This window comes from Gorilla gorilla, chromosome 5 (genome assembly GCF_029281585.2).
Source record: "Gorilla gorilla gorilla isolate KB3781 chromosome 5, NHGRI_mGorGor1-v2.1_pri, whole genome shotgun sequence".
NCBI lineage: Eukaryota > Metazoa > Chordata > Mammalia > Primates > Hominidae > Gorilla > Gorilla gorilla.
The window spans coordinates 199367301-199386522 of NC_073229.2; positions in this window are offsets into that span (position 1 = coordinate 199367301).

Genomic DNA, 19222 nt, shown 5'->3' on the forward strand with positions numbered 1-19222 from the left:
TAGCAGCATGAGAACAAACTAGTACAGTCTGTTCTACAAGCCCAAGTCGGATCACAGAGTCCCGCTTTCTGTTTTTTTTTTCTAGCCCATATTTCTACTAAAACTTGACTCATATAGACTTAAAACAAAATAATTAAGCATGGCTAATATTTATTTAATATTTTATACGTGTCAGGTACTGTATTTTGTAACTTATCTTTTAATAATCTTTCCAAATCTCTAAAAGGAGAATTCTGCTCTTTTATAGAGAAAATAAGGATGGCTCAATCTTTTGATTTTTATTACAAGCTTTATTTTGTATAACATATAATAAACTAAAAATATTGAAAGTTTAGAAACCATCAGCACACAATCGAGGTGATGGAAATATACTTCACCTCCAGTTTCCTGATGCCTCTTTATAATACATTTCTCTGGCCCCTCATTCCTGGCCCTTAAAAACCACCAAACTGCTTTCTGTCACTGGACAGTAATTTATACAGTCAAAAAATGTATATAAATACAATTTTACACTATGCACTTTTTTGTCTGACATTTTATGTTTTTTTCTCTGCATGTTTTACCTCTAGAGTCTGCCTTGTTTCACCTAGTATAATTATTTTGAGATTCATTCATGTTATAGTATGTATCCATAATTAATTCGGATAAAGCAAGTTAATTCATTAATGTATTGATTGATATTTAGACTGTTTCTAGTTTGGGCTATTATGAATACATGTGCTATGAACATTTGTGTTGATATCATTATATGAACACCTACTTTTATCTCTCTTGGGTAAATACCCAGGAGTGCAATGGCTGAGTCTTACGGCAGAAGTATGTTTAACTTTTTAAGGGACTCTTAAACTGTTTTTCAAAGGTTACACTTTTTTTTATTCCCATCAGCAGTGTATGAGAGTTTCAGCTTCTCCACATCCAAGCCAGTGCTTGGCTATTATCAGTCACGCTAATCTTAGCTATTTAAAAATAGATAGTGGCGTCTCATTTTGGTTTTAATTTGCATTGCCCTAAGCATTAATTATGTTGAGCATATGTGCTTATTTACCAAACAAATGTCTACTTTGAAATGTCTGTTCCAGTCTTTCACCCAAGTTTTAAATGGGGTTGTTTGTTTTTCATTATTAAATTTTGAGCTTTTAAAATATATTTTTGATGCAAGCCTTTTATCAGATATATGAATTGCAAATATTTTCTCCCAGCCTGCAGCTTGTCTTTTCAGTCTCTTAATAGATTCTTTTGAAGAGCAGATTCTTTTTTTTAAATTGGATGAGTTCTTCTTATCAATATATTATTATATAAATCATGCTGTGGGGTCATATCAAAGAAAGCTTTGCCTGACTCAAAGTCCCAAATGTTTTCACATCTTCCCTCTCCTCTCCTTTGGGAACTGAGATTACACGTAAATTCCGTTACTTGAAATTTACTGTCTACTATTGCTCTGTTCATGTTTTTTAAAAATTTATTTTCTCTCTATATTTTATTTTGAGAGGTGTCTATCTTTTCTTCCTTAATGACTAATGTGCTATCAGCCTACCATGTAGCTGGGACTACAGCCGCATGCTACTATGCCCCGCTAATTTTTGTATTTTTAGTAGAGATGGGATTTCACCATATTGGTCAGGCTGGCCCTGAACTCCTGACTTCGTGATCCACCTGCCTCGGCCTCGCAAAATGCTGAGATTACAGGCGTGAGCCACTGCGCCCAGCCTCCTTTAGTGTATCTTGCATGTCTCTATTTTAGAACATATAGAATACTGTTTCAATAAGCATTTTAATGTTCTTAACTGATAACTCTGGCACCTTGATTTACTCTGGATCAGTTCTGACTCAGTGATTTTTCTCCTTATTATGAGCCACGTTCTTCTGTCTTTTGTTGTTACTGTTGCATCTCTGCTAAACTCTGTCTGGATGTCAGATACGGTGACTTTTATCTTATTGAGTGCTGGAAGTATATATAAATATTCTTGATCTTTGTATTGGTATGTATTTAAGTTTAGTTGGAAAGAGTTTGACTCTTTTTGGTCTTGCTTTAAAAATTCATTAGGTGGGATCAGACCAGTTCTCATTTTAGAGCTAATCACTCCCAACTAGTGAGGCAAGATCCTTCTGGGTATCCCTGGGAATCTTGAGGTGTTTCTGGGTTGGCTGATAAAATAAGCACTATTACTGGACCTTGGTGAGCATGTGTACGGTTACTTTTCATCTTATCTGTGTGTTGTTTCCCCAACCGTAGGTACTTTTCTCTAGGCCTGTCCTAACAATTACTTAGCTATGTACTTTAGGGGGACCCTTTGCAGAGCTCTGGAGTTCTCTTTCTGTGCAGCCCCTTCTTCTCGGAAACCTTGTCCTGAGAGCTCATGTCAACATGGTTTCTGTGGACTCTCAGCTCTGTCCCCTCAGCTCAGGGAGAACAATGGGCTCCTCTTGGGCTCTTCTCCTGGAGTAGTGGGCTGGAAAACTTTCTCCAGGCATAAATTAGGGCAGTTGATAGGCTCACCTTGTTTGAGACTGACTTTACAGGGTCTTGCAAACTTTTGTGGCATACATTTTGGCCATTTTTTTGGTTGTTTCAGGAGGGAGAGAAAGTCTAGTTCTTGTTACTCCATCATGGTCATTGCAGAAGTCAACCTAACTGATATTTATCAATACAGTCTGTTGCTACACATTGAACTTGCTTAAGATAATTTTTAGATGGCACAGAACTTTCTGTCCATTGAATGAGACTCTCTGCTTATTTTGCAAGTGCTCATTTGTATGGAGACGTTTGTATGGAGAAACTTCAAAAAGTTTGTGGAAAAATGAAGTTAAAAGATAAACATTGAAAATGTGATCTTCGGTTTTCATCCCTAAAGAACTGATGGTCCTGGGAACTTAACAATGTCAATGCAGTCTCTTATACATTATTAACTTAAGAAAAATGGGTGCCCTTTCCACATTTGTTGAGATTGGGAAACAAAAAGAAGTCAGAAGGAGCCAAATCAGAGCTGTAAGGTGGATGCCTGACAATTTCCCATTGAGACTCTCACAAAATTGCCTTTGCTCGATGACAGGAATGAGCAGAAACATTGTGGTGTTAGAGGACTGTCTGCTAAAGCTTTCCCAGGTATTTTGCCCTAAAACTTTGGCTAACTTATTCAAAACACTCTCATGATATGCAGATATTTTTGTTCTTTGACCTTCCACAAAGTCAACAAGCAAAATGCCTGGAATGTCCCCAAAAAACTGTTGACGTGACCTTTGCTCTTGAGTGATCCCCTTTTGCTTTGACTGGACCACTTCCACCTTTGGTAGCCGTTGCTTTGATTGTGTTTTGCCCTCAGGATCATACTGGGAAAGCCATGTTTTATCTTCTGTTACAATTCTTCAAAGAAATCCTTCAGGATCTTGACCCTAGTTCTTTAAAATTTCCATTGAGAGCTCTCCTCTTGTCTGCAGCTGATCTGAGCACAACACTTTTGGCACCCATGCAGTGGAAAGTTGGTTCAACTTTAATTTTTTAGTCAGAACTGTGTAAGCTGAACCAATTAAGATGTCTACGATGTTGGCTATTGTTTGTGCTGTTGATTATCAGTCCTCTTCAATTAGGGCACAAACAAGATTAATTTTTTTCCTTGCAAATTGATATGGATGATCTGTCCCTGTGGACTTCATCTTCCACATCATCTGGTTTCTTCTTTAAAAAAGCTGTCCGCTTGTGAACTACTGATTTCTTTGGTGCATTGTCCCCTCAAGCTTCTTGTAAAGCATCAGTGATTTCACCATTCTTTCACTCAAGCTTCATCATAATCTAATGTTTGTTCTTGCTTCAATTTTAGCAGAATTTACATTGCTCTGCTAGGGGCTCTTTTCAAACTAATGTCTACTCCTTCTTACTGTCTCAAACTAGATCCTGTTCGAACATGCTATAATAAATTAGTATGAGTTTATTTTGCTGCCAATATTGAAACCTTTGCATAGTTTTTTTCATAATATACATTTTCCATGAACTTTTTAAGGCCTCTCACGTATCCACAGGTAGAGTGCCTTACCTATTCTGACTTCAGTCAATTATTCAAGACTTTTCCTTGTCAGTGATACATTAGAAAGGTAGAGTATTGAAAAATAAGAGTAGCTTCTGCTGATTAAGAAATACTATATCTTTTTCTACTTCTTTCTTTTTTTTTTTTTTTTTTGAGACAGCATCTTTCTCTGTCACCCAGGCTGGAGTGCAGTGGTGTGATCTCAGCTCACTGCAACCTCTGCTTCCCAGGGTCAAGTGATTCTCCTGCCTCAGCCTCCCGAGTAGCTGGGACTATAGGTGCCTGCCACCACACCCAGCTAATTTTTGTATTTTTAGTGGAGACAAGGTTTCACCATATTGGCCAGGCTGGTCTTGAACTCCTGACCTTGTGATCTGCCTGACTCGGCCTCCCAAAGCGCTGGGATTACAGTCATGAGCCACCGTACCTAGCTTTCTACTTCTTTCTTATTATTTTCCTCCTCTCTCATTCCTATATTCTCTCCTTTCTCCTACTTTCCTCCCCACTCCCTGTTTCCTTCCTTTCATCTTTCCTATTTTCAAGACTTAATATTTCTTGAACCTCAGATGTTATCATAGTATTTGTTTAATTTTCACATGACAATAATAGTTTAAATACAAATAATATTTATTTTCATCCCGATGATATCAGTATAACAGTAAAGATGTGGAGAGGCCAGCTGGGCATGGTGGCTCAAGCCTGTAATCCCAGCACATTGGGAGGCCGAGGTGGGTGGATCACGAGGTCAGGAGATCGAGACCATCCTGGCTAACACGGTGAAACCCCATCTCTACTAAAAAATAGAAAAAATTAGCTGGGCGTGGTGGCGCGTGCCTGTAGTCCCAGCTACTCGGGAGGCTGAGGCAGGAGAATAGTGTGAACCCGGGAGGCAGAACTTGCAGTGAGCCAAGATCACGCCACTGCACTCCAGCCTGGGTGACAGAGCGAGACTCTGTCTCAAAATAAATAAATAAATAAATAAATGAAAATAAAATAAAAAAAAATGATGTGGAGAGGCCAAACCAATGGCTCTTATATCCACGTTCTTTCCTCTAAATGATTTCACCTTAGTTTTGGTCTGCATCTCTAACCATAGCTAGTTGCAGTAGGACCTTCTATCTGGCCTTGCTGCTCTCATTTTTGGACCTCCTCACTGAAATCAAGTTGATCTTTCTAAAATGCAAACCTGGTCTTAGTATTTTATTACTTAAAACCCATTGGTGGCTTTCCATGATTTATGGAATAAAGTCAAAATTCCTGTTTTTGCCCATGTTTCTGTGTGCCTCTCATCCCTACATTTACTGATTCCTGTGTGCCATAAATTGCCAGTTGTCCAGAGTTCATTCTCTTTTTGTACTTGGGAGGACTTCTGCATCCTGCAACTTTTCCCCTGAAACGTGCTTGGAAAATACCTACTCATTTTTTTCAGATTCAGGTTAGGTTTTTACTTCAGTTTCTTTTCCTGAAGCTTATACTGACTGCTCCATATGGCTTTGGGGATTAGCTACTCATTCCTTTGTGCCCTTTGTAGATACACATTTATCATGGAGTCTTTTTTTTTTTTTTTTTTTTTGAGACAGAGTCTCACTCTGTCACCAGGCTGGAGTGCAGTGGTGTGATCTCAGCTCACTGCAACCTTTACCTTCCAGGTTCAACTGATTCTCTTGCCTCAGCCTCCCAAGTAACTACAGGCGTGCACCACCGTGCCCAGCTAATTTTTGTATTTTTAGTAGAGACGGGGTTTCACTATGTTGGCCAGGATGGTCTCAATCTCTTGACCTCGTGATCTGCCCACGTTGGCCTCCCAAAGTGCTGGGATTACAGGCATGAGCCACCGCTCCCAATCAGTCATGCAGTCTTTATACTTACTTGTTTACTTGCCTGTGAGCTCACTGAATGCAGGGACTATTTCCTTGTTGCTCTAGCACCTACACCAGTACCTGGTATCCAGAAGCTGTATGCTAAATGTTTGTTGAGTGGCTGTTTGACTGAATGATTGTACTCCTAATTAGTAGATAGAAAGCCATGAACTTCCCAGTTCATCATTCTTTGTGCTCAATTCTGGTTTCTTTATTGTGTTCAAAAGAGTTCCTTAGCGACATAAAACTATGGAGCTAGTATGTCAGCTCATTTAAGCAATGATTGGTTTATGTATATAAGAGGCTTCAATAATTATATATTTTTATTTCAGTTTCAATAAATGATCAGTTTATTAATTTTCTCTGTTTTGGCTTATTGTTCACATTTAATATCAAATAAAAGTGTTTTACTTAAAATTATTCATGCCAATTATGACAGTTAGGTGAATATTACTTTGATTTACATTCCAGTGGTAGTTTTGGTTGAACCCTGAATATGCTAAGACGTCACTTTTCTTTTTTCTTATGAACAGGCTACTGTGTTTACATATATTATTAAAATCTTCTTTGAAAATACGAAGAGTGTTACATTTCTTATATTTAGTTCTCTGTGCTTCAGAATTCCTGTGATACTTGCACTTAAGTCCTTCTGAGCAGTTGATGTTAATATTTATGTGGTTAATTTCATGAAACGTGGTGGTTTTCATTTCTATCATTAATTTATACAGGAGATAGACTGTTTTCCAGGTGTAAGCTCAGTCATATAATTAGAAAATTTATAAGCAGAAAGGAGATATTTGGTCTAACCCATTTATTCTACAGATAGAGAAATTAGAGTCCAGAAACTCTGTCTTCTTTAAAGTCTTACAGGTATTTAAGAAAAAAGAATAGACTTGAGGTTTCTGTGTTCTGAACCCAGTGATCTTGACACTGTAATGATCTTCATCCATATTATTCACAGAAGTAAATATAATCACATATTAAATAAGAAACACAAATACTAAGGAGATATTATACTGAAAAATGAAATAATATTATCATAGTTATTTTGATCAGATTCAATATATAGCAGCTTGAAGGCTAATAATTCCAATGATTCTCTGAATAAACCATTTTTCTAATAAGATTACAGGTTTTAGTAATCTAATTATTTTGACTGATGCAAATGTTACCCCGCCAGTCTGAAAAATGTGTTTATTTATATGTCATAAAGAATAATTTATTCCAAAAAGGCTAATTTTCAAAATATATGTATCTTCTGAAACTGTATCTATTTTTTTCCCACGTTTTCTAAATATATTTTAGAGGGCATTTGTAGATTTTCATGGTGCTGAAAAATTAAGGTATAATGGTCTCATGAAGGAGAATAATGTCATTTAGACATTGTAATTTTGGAGGATCACAATACTTTTTGGAATGTGGTTGTTGCAGCACTGGTCACTTATACTAATTATATAATAACATACTATACTAATGCAATCATATACCATATGAAATTATTAAATGGTAAATTCGTCTTAAATCCTCTAGAATACTGCAAAGAAATAGTTTATATAAGGAAGAATACCATAGCATATGTGAACACAATATTTCCTGTTTTTTTCTTCTTTTTTATTTTTTTGAAGACAAGTTCTCACTCTGTTGCCCAGACTGGAGTTCAGTGCCATGTTCATAGTTCACTGCAACCTCAAACTCCCAAGCTCAAGTGATCCTCTTGATTCAGCCTCTGAAGTAGCTGTGCCTATAGGTGTGCACCAGCACACCGGCTAATTTTTAAAATTTTTTATAGATATGTTGCCCAAGCTGGTCTCAAATTCTTGAGCTCAAGAGATCTTCTCACCTTGGCCTCCCAGAGTGTTGGGATTACAGGCATGAGCCACCATACTCAGCCAATATTTCTTTTCTAAAAGACATTTTCTAACATACTTCTCATTTTAACTAACATAATATTCAAAGTGTAGATCTGAGAAAGAGATAGTGCCTGCAGATCTGGGATCCTACATGCTAATATTATGGGATGCATTCAGATCTGATCAGCAGATATTCCATTTATTCTAGAACACCACCAGCAGAAGAATGTAATTACGTCTATCACTAAAACTTTGCGTCAATACAGACTACTGTATTTGTTATCATAGATGGTCCTTGGATGGCAGCCTTAAGCAATTTTAAACCTAGACAGGTGATGTACTTTTTCTTCTTGGATAATTTTCATTGTTTTGTCTAATTTGGTTGTAACTAATGTGTTTAATATGGCTTGCTTGTTTTTTAAAAAGTTGTTCAGTATCCTTAGAACTCAGTGCTGATTTCTTTCTCTAGCAGGCCTTTTATATAGGACATCTCACTTTCTCCTGGCTCTCTACTACTAGCATGAGGTCTCTGAAAAATCAAGACAGCAAAATAATTTGTTATAGAATAGCCTATGTAGAGGGACAGGGGAGGAGTCATATTCCAAGAGGGAAAGACCTTTGAGCCAGGCTCAATTTGTAGAGGCTGTTGAATGAAAATGAGAGAGAGAGAATGCACACTTTATTGCACTATTAAAGCAAAATTCTGACAATAACTTCTAAAAATGATTCAACTCTTATACACTGAGAATATGACAGACCTTCCAAAAGTATAATTTCTTACATGAACGTCCAGGTATATAAGGAAAAATAACTATTTCATACCAATATCTCCAGCCGCCTTTATTGTTGGTTCACCACATAGGTTTTTATCAGAATCGCAGAACATTAATTTTTTAAATTAGCTACCATTACAACTAGCTTGAGAAGAACTTTCTTTTTAATAATTCGACCCAGATGCATTCTAGATACTCCAGTGTTACGAATCGATGGCTTCATGAGGAGCCGCTGTTGACTCATGCTATCTCTGGACACACTGACAGGAAATGTTTTCTTACACCTGTTTTCCTCCTGCTTTTCCTTGGTAGGACTTAGTTCCTTGGCATAGTTCAGTATCAATGGCAGTCATAGAGACGTGTTACAAAAACCCAGCTTATTCCAACTTGTGAATTATTTGGCACCCAGGAACCAGGTCTTACAATCTTCAACCCACTTTTTCCTAACATGACCCCTTTTCTGAAATGTTTATTTATATATGATGTAGGCCTGGGGAAAGGACATGGACTTTCAAAGAAAATATTCTCCAATAGATCTCTCAACTCCAGAGAACCTTCTGACTAAATCTGAAAGAATTCCACTGTGCTCTGATAACATCCTTCAATAATGAAGGAAAAGATATTTTTCCCCCAGGAGGATTTTGTAGTGAAAGAGATGGCATAATTTTTTTTTAAATGTTGTTTATAATCTAATTTGTTTTTCCATTGGTGGGGTGTGTCTTAAATCCTAAATGGTACATCCTTTTCAAAATACTTCTAGTAATAAAATGTTTCTGAAGTTATGTTGTAAATATGATTGGACTATGTTTAATAATGTTAAGTTGATCCCACTTCCCCTGAAATTATATACATAAATGCTGAAAGTATAAATTTACATATACAACTTCATGGAACATTTTTCTTCCAAGTGTGCATTTGCTAGAATTTGCATTGAAAGGTTTTGGAAGGAGCCTGTTGGTATGAATCCTGTGTGAGCAACACTCAGATTTGTTGCATACTGAACAGCATGCTAAATCTCACTTCACAATCTTAGATTTCTCATCTACCATCTTGAGCTGAATTTAAAATGTAACTGCAGTTTATTATGTCACCTGTTCGTCAAACAGTGATGCAAAGCTTAGTTTTCAGTGTGAAGAACCCATGACTAGAGAAGGGAAGAAGAAAGGGCCAAGGAACCGCCCCCATGATTCAATTATCTCCCACTGGTTCCCTCCCACAACATGTATGAATTATGGGAGCTATAATCAAGATGAGATTTCGGTGGGGATATACAGCCAAACCATATCAGGTGAGATCTTCTTTACCTGCTATGTCCATTTGGTCTATGGTATAGTTTGAGTCTGTCATTTTTTGGTTGATTTTCTCTTCATATAATCTGTCCATTTTTAAAGTGGAGTGTTGAAATTTCCTACTAATATTGTATTGCAGTCTATCCCTACCTTTAAATCTAATATTTGCTTTATATATCTGGTTGTTCTGGTGTTGGGTACATATATAGTTACACCTAAGTAATATATATGTTATGTCCTCTTATTGAATTGGGCCTTTTATAATTTCATTATACAGTGACATTCTTTTCTTATATAGTTTTTTTATTTAAAGCCTTTTAAAATATGACATGACTGTGGCTACTCCTGCTTGCTTTTCATTTGTTTGCATAAAATATATTTTTCCATCTCTTCACTTTCAGTCTATTTGTCTTTAATAGTGAGGTAAGTATCATGTAGGCAGCATATAGGTGGGTTTTGCTATCTGAATCCATTCATCCACTTTATATCTTTTAAGTAGAGTTTAATCCACTTCTATTCAAGTTTATTATTGATAAATTAGGACTTCCTTCTACCATTTCATTAGTTGTTTTTTAGATTACTTGTTCACTTCTTCCTTTCTTATTGTTTATCTCTCTAGTTTGGTGGTTTTCTGTGGTGCTAAGCTTTGTTTCTTTCCCTTTTTTGGTGTGTGTGTGTGTATCTGCTGTAATTTCTTTCTTTCTGGTTAGTGAAACTAACATACAGAGTCCTGTATTTGTAACAGACTATTTTACACTGATAACAACTTAACTTCTGTCACATAAAAATACTCTTGACTTCTCCCCCCCACACACACAATTTATATTTTTGTTACCTTACATTGCATCTTTATGAATGGTAGACTCCATGGAACATAGGATCTATGTCACAACTAAATCAATTATTTAGTGGCAGCATTAAAGCAGCCCAAAGAATGTGAAAAACTGGTGTGGGTGTATTTAACTTTTTAAAAACTATGTTTCATAATGTTTTAATTAAAAAGTCTTTATCAGTTTGCTAATGCCTAATTTTTACAACCAGCCACCATAGATTTTACAGGATAAATATATTATTTCAGTGGTAATTGAAGCAGAATTTTTGTTGCTCTTCTTACCCTTAGAGATTGTGTATTATCCTCAGACGTAATTCTTTGATTTTTTTTTCTTTTCATGTTGTTACACATAGTTACCAACAATCAACGTGAGAATAACCTTTGAATATTTTCAAGCATTAAGATTTGTTTATACAGCTGCACAATTAGACAACCAACACTCTTGGGTCTTTACCTCTCAGCATACACCTGATTATTAACTTAAAGGTATGATGGGAAAAGTATCAATTTTTCTTGGTCACCTAGATTTAGAAATATGCAATAACTATAAGATTGGGTCTCCTTCTTCAGAAGCCTAGGAAGTGGAGTGATGGTTCTCTGAAGAGGCTGGAAACGAAGTATGTGTTTCCAGAAGGCTTAATAGAATATGTTGAGACATAGGCCATTAACACAAAAGTGAAAGAAATGCAAAAAATGTATGAAAGTAAGGATTTGAGAAGGGAAATTTTATTTTTAAGTCTAAGATTCCTATGAATTATATGAAAGTAAATGTCCTATCCTTAAAATTAGCCAAAGGAAGCACTTTACTTATCAATATGATATGACTTTTCATACTCTTATCTAAAGATATCCTAAACTAAGATCCAGTTTTCTAAGAAAAGACCTTTTACTCATGCTTTAAAGCATGTTAGATGATTCCTACCACATCACATCATGTTGTTTACATGTATGATTTAAACTGCATTTATTCTTCAACTCACTGGTTCCTTAGGCTTCTTATCTTTCCTTGCACGCTTAGATAATTTTATGTAAAATTGATTTTTAGAAGTTTAGTTGCTGGGCGTAGTGGCTGTCACCTGTAAACCCAGTACTTTGGGAATTCAAGGCAGGTGGATTGCTTGAGTCTTGGAGTTTGAGGCCTCCCTGGGAAAGATGACAAACCCCATTTGTACAAAAATAAAAATATTAGCTGGATATGGTGGCACATGCCTGTGGTCCCAGCTACTCCAAGGCTGAGGTGGGAGGATGGCTTGAGTCCGAGAGGCAGAGGTGTAAGGCAAGATCATGCCCTGCTCTTCAGCCTGGGCAATGAAGCCAGACCCTGTTTCAAAAAGAAATCTAGTGAGATTTGATTTCTATTTCTATGTGATTCAAAATTAGGAGAGCTTCAAGGCTAATGACTATTAAAAAATGGCCATTGCTACTTGCATTTTCTATGAAGCCAGCATACACAGAAACGTGCAACCTAAAAACCAAGCTATTTAATATGTAGCTTAGATTTCAGGTTTGATTGTCTTTGAGGTTTGATTATTGCACAGAACAATTGCCACACCAAATATAGACTAATTCTGTATTTGGTCCTTTATCATATGAAACATCCCAGCCTTGGGTATAAATTAAGAGCAAATAGGGATGTTTATACCGATAGCGGGGTAGATATTTCCATGTTTATACAGTCAGCGGTGTAGATATTTCCATGTCTATACAGATAGCGGTGTGGATATTTCCATGTTTGTACAGATAGTGGTGTAGATATTTCCATGTTTATAGAGATAGCGGGGTAGATATTTCCATGTTTATAGAGACAGCGGTGTAGATATTTCCATGTTTATACAGATAACGGTGTAGATATTTCCTTGTTTATACAGACAGCGTTGTAGATATTTCCATGTTTATAGAGACAGCAGTGTAGATATTTCTATATTTATAGAGATAGCGGTGAAGATATTTCCATGTTTATACAGATAGTGGTGTAGATATTTATATCTTTATACAGATAGCGGTGTAGATATTTCCATGTTAATACAGGCAACGGTGTACATATTTCCATGTTCATACAGATAGCGGTGTAGATATATCCATGTTTATACAGGTAGCGGCGTAGGTATTTCCATGTTCATACAGATAGCGGTGTAGTTATTTCCACCTTTATACAGATGGCGGTGTACATATTTCCATGTTCATACCGAAGGCGGTTTGGATATTTCCACGTTTATAGAGATGGCGGTGTAGATATTTCCATATTTATACAGATGGCGGGGTAGAAATTTCCATGTTTATAGAGATGGCGGTGTAGATATTTCCATGTTTACACAGATAGCGGTGCAGATATATCCATGTTAACACAGATAGCAGGGTAGATATTTCCATGTTTACACAGATAGCTTTGTAGATATTTCCAAGTTTATAGAGATAGCGGTGTTGATATTTCCATGTTTACACAGATAGCGGTAAAGATATTTCCATGTTTATACAGATAGCAGAGTAGATATTTCCAGGTTTATAGAGATAGCGGTGTAGATATTTCCATCTTTATACAGATGGCGGTGTAGATATTTCCATCTTTATACAGATGGCGGTGTAGATATTTCCATTTTCATACAGACGGCAGTTTAGATATTTCCATTTTTATAGAGATGGCGGTGTAGGTATTTCCATTTTGATACAGATGGCGGAGTAGATATTTTCATGTTCATACAGATGGCGGTGAACATAGTTCCATGTTCATACAGATGGCGGTGTACATATTTTCATGTTTTTACAGATGGCGGTGTAGATATTTCCATGTTCAGATAGCGGTGTAGATACTTCCATGTTCATACAGAGAGCGGAGTAGATATTTCCATGTTCATACAGATAGCGGTGTAGATATTTCCATGTACATACAGAAGGTGGTATAGATATTTCCATGTTCATAGAGATGGCGGTGAAGATATTTCCATGTTTATACAGATGGCTGTGTAGATATTTCCATGTTCATACAGATGGCGGTGTAGATATTTCCATGTTTATAGAGATAGCGGTGTGGTTATTTCTATGTTTATAGAAATGGCGGTGTAGATATTTCCATGTTTATAGAGATGTCGGTGTAGATATTTCCATGTTTATATAGGTAGCGTTCTAGATATTTCCATGTTTATAAAGATAGCCGTGTAGATGTTTCCATGTTTATACAGATAGCAGTGTACATATTTCCATGTTTATAGAGATAGTGGTGTAGATATTTCCCTGTTTTACACATAGCAGTGTAGATATTTCCATGTTTATACAGATAGCGGTGTAGATATTTCTATGTTTACAGAGATAGCGGTGTAGTTATTTCCATGTTTATGCAGAAAACGGTGTAGGTATTTCCATGTTTATACGAATATCGGTGTAGATATTTCCATGTATATACAGATAGCGTTGTAGATATTTCCATGTTTATACAGATGGCGGTGTAGATATTTCCATGTTTATACAGATAGCGTGTAGACATTTCCATGTTCATGCAGATAGTGGTGTAGATATGTCCATGTTCATACAGATGGCGGTGAAGATATTTCCATGTTCATACAGATGGCGGTGTAGATATTTCCATGTTCATACACATGGCGGTGTAGATATTTCCATGTTCATAGAGATGGCGGTGTAGATATTTCCATGTTCATACAGATAGCGGTGTAGTTATTTCCATGTATAGAGACAGCAGTGTAGATATTTCCATTGATATACAGATAGCTGTGTAGATATTTCCATGTTCATACAGATAGCAGTGTAGATATTTCCATGTTCATACAGATAGCGGTGTAGGTATTTGCATGTTCATGCAGATAGCGTTGTAGATATTTCCATGTATATACATATAGCGGTGAAGATATTTCCATGTTCATACGGATGGCGGTGTAGATATTTCCATGTTCACACAGATGGCATTGTAGATATTTCCATGTTTATAGAGATGGCGGTGTAGATATTTCCAGGTTTATACAGAGGGCGGTTTAGATATTTCCTTGTTTACAGAGACAGCGGTGTAGATATTTCCATGTTGATACGCATAGCTTTGTAGATATTTCCATCTTTATACTGATAGCGGTGTAGATATTTACATGTTTATAGAAATGGCGGTCTATTTTCTGGTTTATACAGATAGCGGTGTAGATATATCCATGTTTATAGAGATAGTGGTGTAGATATTACCAATTTTATACAGATAGCAGTGTAGATATTTCCATGTTCATACAGATAGCGGTGCAGATATTTCCGTGTTTATAGAGATGGCGGAGTAGATATTTTCAAGTTCATACAGATGGCGTTGTAGATATTTCCATGTTTATAGAGATGGAGGTGTAGATATTTCCATGTTTATACAGATGGCGGTGCAGATATTTCCATGTTTATAGAGATGGCGGTGTAGATATTTCCATGTTTTTACAGATGGCGGTGTAGATATTTCCATGTTTACACAGATAGCGGTGTGGATATCTCCATGTTTATACAGATAGTGGTGTAGATATTTCCATGTTTATACAGATAGCGGTGCAGATATTTACATGTTAATAGAGATGGCGGTGTAGATATTTCCATGTTCCTACAGATGGCGGTGTAGATAATTCCATGTTCATACAGAAGGAGGTGTAGATATTTCAAAGTTTATAGAGATAGCGGTGTAGTTATTTCCATGTTTATAGAGAAAGCTGTGTAGATATTTCCATGTATATGCAGATATCTGTGTAGATATTTCCATGTTCATCCACATGGCGGTGTAGATATATCCATGTTCATACAGATGGCGGTGAAGATATTTCCATGTTCATAGAGATGGTGGTGTAGTAATTTACATGTTCATACAAATGGCAGTGTAGTTGTTTCCATGTTCGTAGAGATGGCGGTGTAGATATTACCATGTTCATACAGATAATGGTGTAGTTATTTCCATGTTTATAGAGGTAGCAGTGTAGATATTTCCATTGATATACAGATAGCTGTGTAGATATTTCCATGTTCATACAGATAGCGGTGTAGATATTTCGATGTTCATACAGATAGCGGTGTAGATATTTGCATGTTCATACAGATAGCGGTGTAGATATTTCCATGTTCATAGAGATAGCGGTGTAGATATTTCCATGTTCATACAGATGGCGTTGTAGATAATTCCATGTTCATACAGAAGGAGGTGTAGATGTTTCAAAGTTTATAGAGATAGCGGTGTAGTTATTTCCATGTTTATAGAGAAAGCTGTGTAGATATTTTCATGTATATGCAGATATCTGTGTAGATATTTCCAAGTTCATACAGATAGCGGTGTAGATATTTCCATGTTCATAGAGATAGCGGTGTAGATATTTCCATGTTCATACAGATGGCGGTGTAGATATTTCCATGTTTATACAGATGGCAGTGTAGATATTTCCATGTTCATACAAATGGTGGTGTAGATATTTCCATGTTTATAGAGATAGCGGTGTAGTTATTTCCTTGTTTATAGAGAAAGCTGTGTAGATATTTCCATGTATATGCAGTTAGCTGTGTAGATATTTCCATGTTCATACAGATAGCGGTGTAGATATTTCCATGTTCATACAGTTAACGGTGTTGATATTTCCATGTTCAAACAGATAGCGGTGTATATATTTCCATGTTCATGCAGATGGCGGTGAAGATATATACATGTTTATACAGATGGCGGTGTAGATATTTCCATGTTCATAGAGATGGCGGTGTAGATATTTCCATGTTCATAGATATGGGGTTGTAGATATTTGCAATTCATACGGATGGCGGAGTAGATATTTCTATGTTCATACAGATGGCGGTCTAGATATTTCCATGTTTATAGAGATAGTAGTGTTGTTATTTCCAAGTTTATAGAGACAGCTTTGAAGATATTTCCATGTTTATACAGATAGCGAGGAAGATATTTTCATGTTTATACAAATAGCGGTGTAGATATTTCCATGTTTATAGAGATAGCAGTGTAGATATTTACATGTTTGTAGAGATGGCGGTCTAGATATTCCCTTGTTTATACAGATAGCGGTGTAGATATTTCCATGTTCATAGAGATAGCGGTGTAGATAATTCCAATTTTATACAGATAGCAGTGTAGATATTTCCATGTTTAAGAAGATAGTGGTGTAGATATTTCCACGTTTATAGAGATGGCGGTGTAGATATTTCCATGTTCATACAGATGGCGGTGTAGATATTTCCATGTTCATACAGATGGCGGTGTAGATATTTCCATCTTTATGCAGATGGCGGTGTAGTTATTTCCATGTTTATAGAGATGGCGGTGTAGATATTTCCATGTTTATAGTAATAGCGGTGTAGTTATTTCCTTGTTTATAGAGAAAACTGTGTAGATATTTCCATGTATATGCAGTTAGCTGTGTAGATATTTCCATGTTCATACAGATAGCGGTGTAGATATTTCCATGTTCATACAGATAGCGGTGTAGTTATTTCCATGTTTATACAGATAGTGGTGTAGATATTTCCATGTTTATAGAGATAGGGGTGTAGATATTTCCATGTTCATAAAGATTGCTGTGTAGATGTTTCCATGTTCATACAGATGGCACTGAAGATAATTCCACGTTCATACAGATGGCGGTGTAGATATTTCCATGTTCATACAGTTAGCGGTGTAGTTATTTCCATGTTCGTAGAGATGGCGGTGTAGATATTTCCATATTTATAGAGATATCGGTTTATTTATTTCCATGTTCATAGAGATAGCAGTGTAGATATTTCCATGTATATACAGATAGCTGCGTAGATATTTTGATGTTCATACAGATAGCGGTGTAGATATTTCCATGTTCATACAGATGGCGGTGTAGGTATTTCCATATTTAAAGAGATAGAGCTGTAGTTATTTCCATGTTCATAGAGATAGCGGTGTAGATATTTAAATGTATATACAGATAGCGGTGTAGATATTTCCATGTTAATACGCATAGCTGTGTCGATATTTCCATGTTTATACAGATTGTGGTGTAGATATTAACATTTTTATAGAAATGGCGGTCTAGATATTTTCTGGTTTATACAGATAGCGGTGTAGATATTTCCATGTTAATAGAGATAGCGGTGTAGGTATTCCCAATTTTATACAGATAGCAGTGTAGATATTTCCATGTTCATACAGATAGCGGTGTAGATATTTCCATGTTCATACAGATAGCGGTGTAGTTATTTCCATGTTTATACAGATAGTGGTGTAGATATTTCCATGTTTATAGAGATAGGGGTGTAGATATTTCCATGTTCATAAAGATTGCTGTGTAGATGTTTCCATGTTCATACAGATGGCGCTGAAGATAATTCCACGTTCATACAGATGGCGGTGTAGATATTTCCATGTTCATACAGTTAGCGGTGTAGTTATTTCCATGTTCGTAGAGATGGCGGTGTAGATATTTCCATATTTATAGAGATATCGGTTTATTTATTTCCATGTTCATAGAGATAGCAGTGTAGATATTTCCATGTATATACAGATAGCTGCGTAGATATTTCGATGTTCATACAGATAGCGGTGTAGATATTTCCATGTTCATACAGATGGCGGTGTAGGTATTTCCATATTTAAAGAGATAGAGCTGTAGTTATTTCCATGTTCATAGAGATAGCGGTGTAGATATTTAAATGTATATACAGATAGCGGTGTAGATATTTCCATTTTAATACGCATAGCTGTGTAGATATTTCCATGTTTATACAGATTGCGGTGTAGATATTAACATTTTTATAGAAATGGCGGTCTAGATATTTTCTGGTTTATACAGATAGCGGTGTAGATATTTCCATGTTAATAGAGATAGCGGTGTAGGTATTCCCAATTTTATACAGATAGCAGTGTAGATATTTCCATGTTCATACAGATAGCGGTGTAGATATTTCCAAGTTCATACAGTTAGTGGTGTTGATATTTCCATGTTCAAACAGAGAGCCGTGTAGATATTTCCATGTTCATACAGATGGCGGTGAAGATATATACATGTTCATACAGACGGCGTTGTAGATATTTGCATGCTGATAGAGATGGAGGTGTAGATATTTCCATGTTCATACAGATGGCGTTGTAGATATTTCCATGTTTATAGAGATGGCGGTGTAGATATTTCCATGTTTATACAGATGGAGGTGTAGATATTTCCATGTTTATAGAGATAGCGGTGTAGATATCTCCATGTTTATACAGATAGCGTTGTAGATATTTCCATGTTTATACAGATAGCTGTGCAGATATTTCCATCTTAATACAGATGGCGGTGTAGATATTTCCATGTTCCTACAGATGGCAGTGTAGATATTTCCATGTTTATACAGATAGCGGTGTAGATATTTCCATGTTTATACAGATAGCGGTGTAGGTATTTGCATGTTCGTACAGATGGCGGTGTAGATATTTCCATGTTTATAGAGATGGCAGTGTAGATATTTCCATGTTCATACAAATGGCGGTGTATATATTTCCATGTTTATAGAGATAGCGGTGTAGTTATTTCCTTATTTATAGAGAAAGCTGTGAAGATAATTTCATGTATATGCAGTTAGCTGTGTAGATATTTCCATGTTTATAGAGATGGCGGTCAAGATATTTTCTTGTT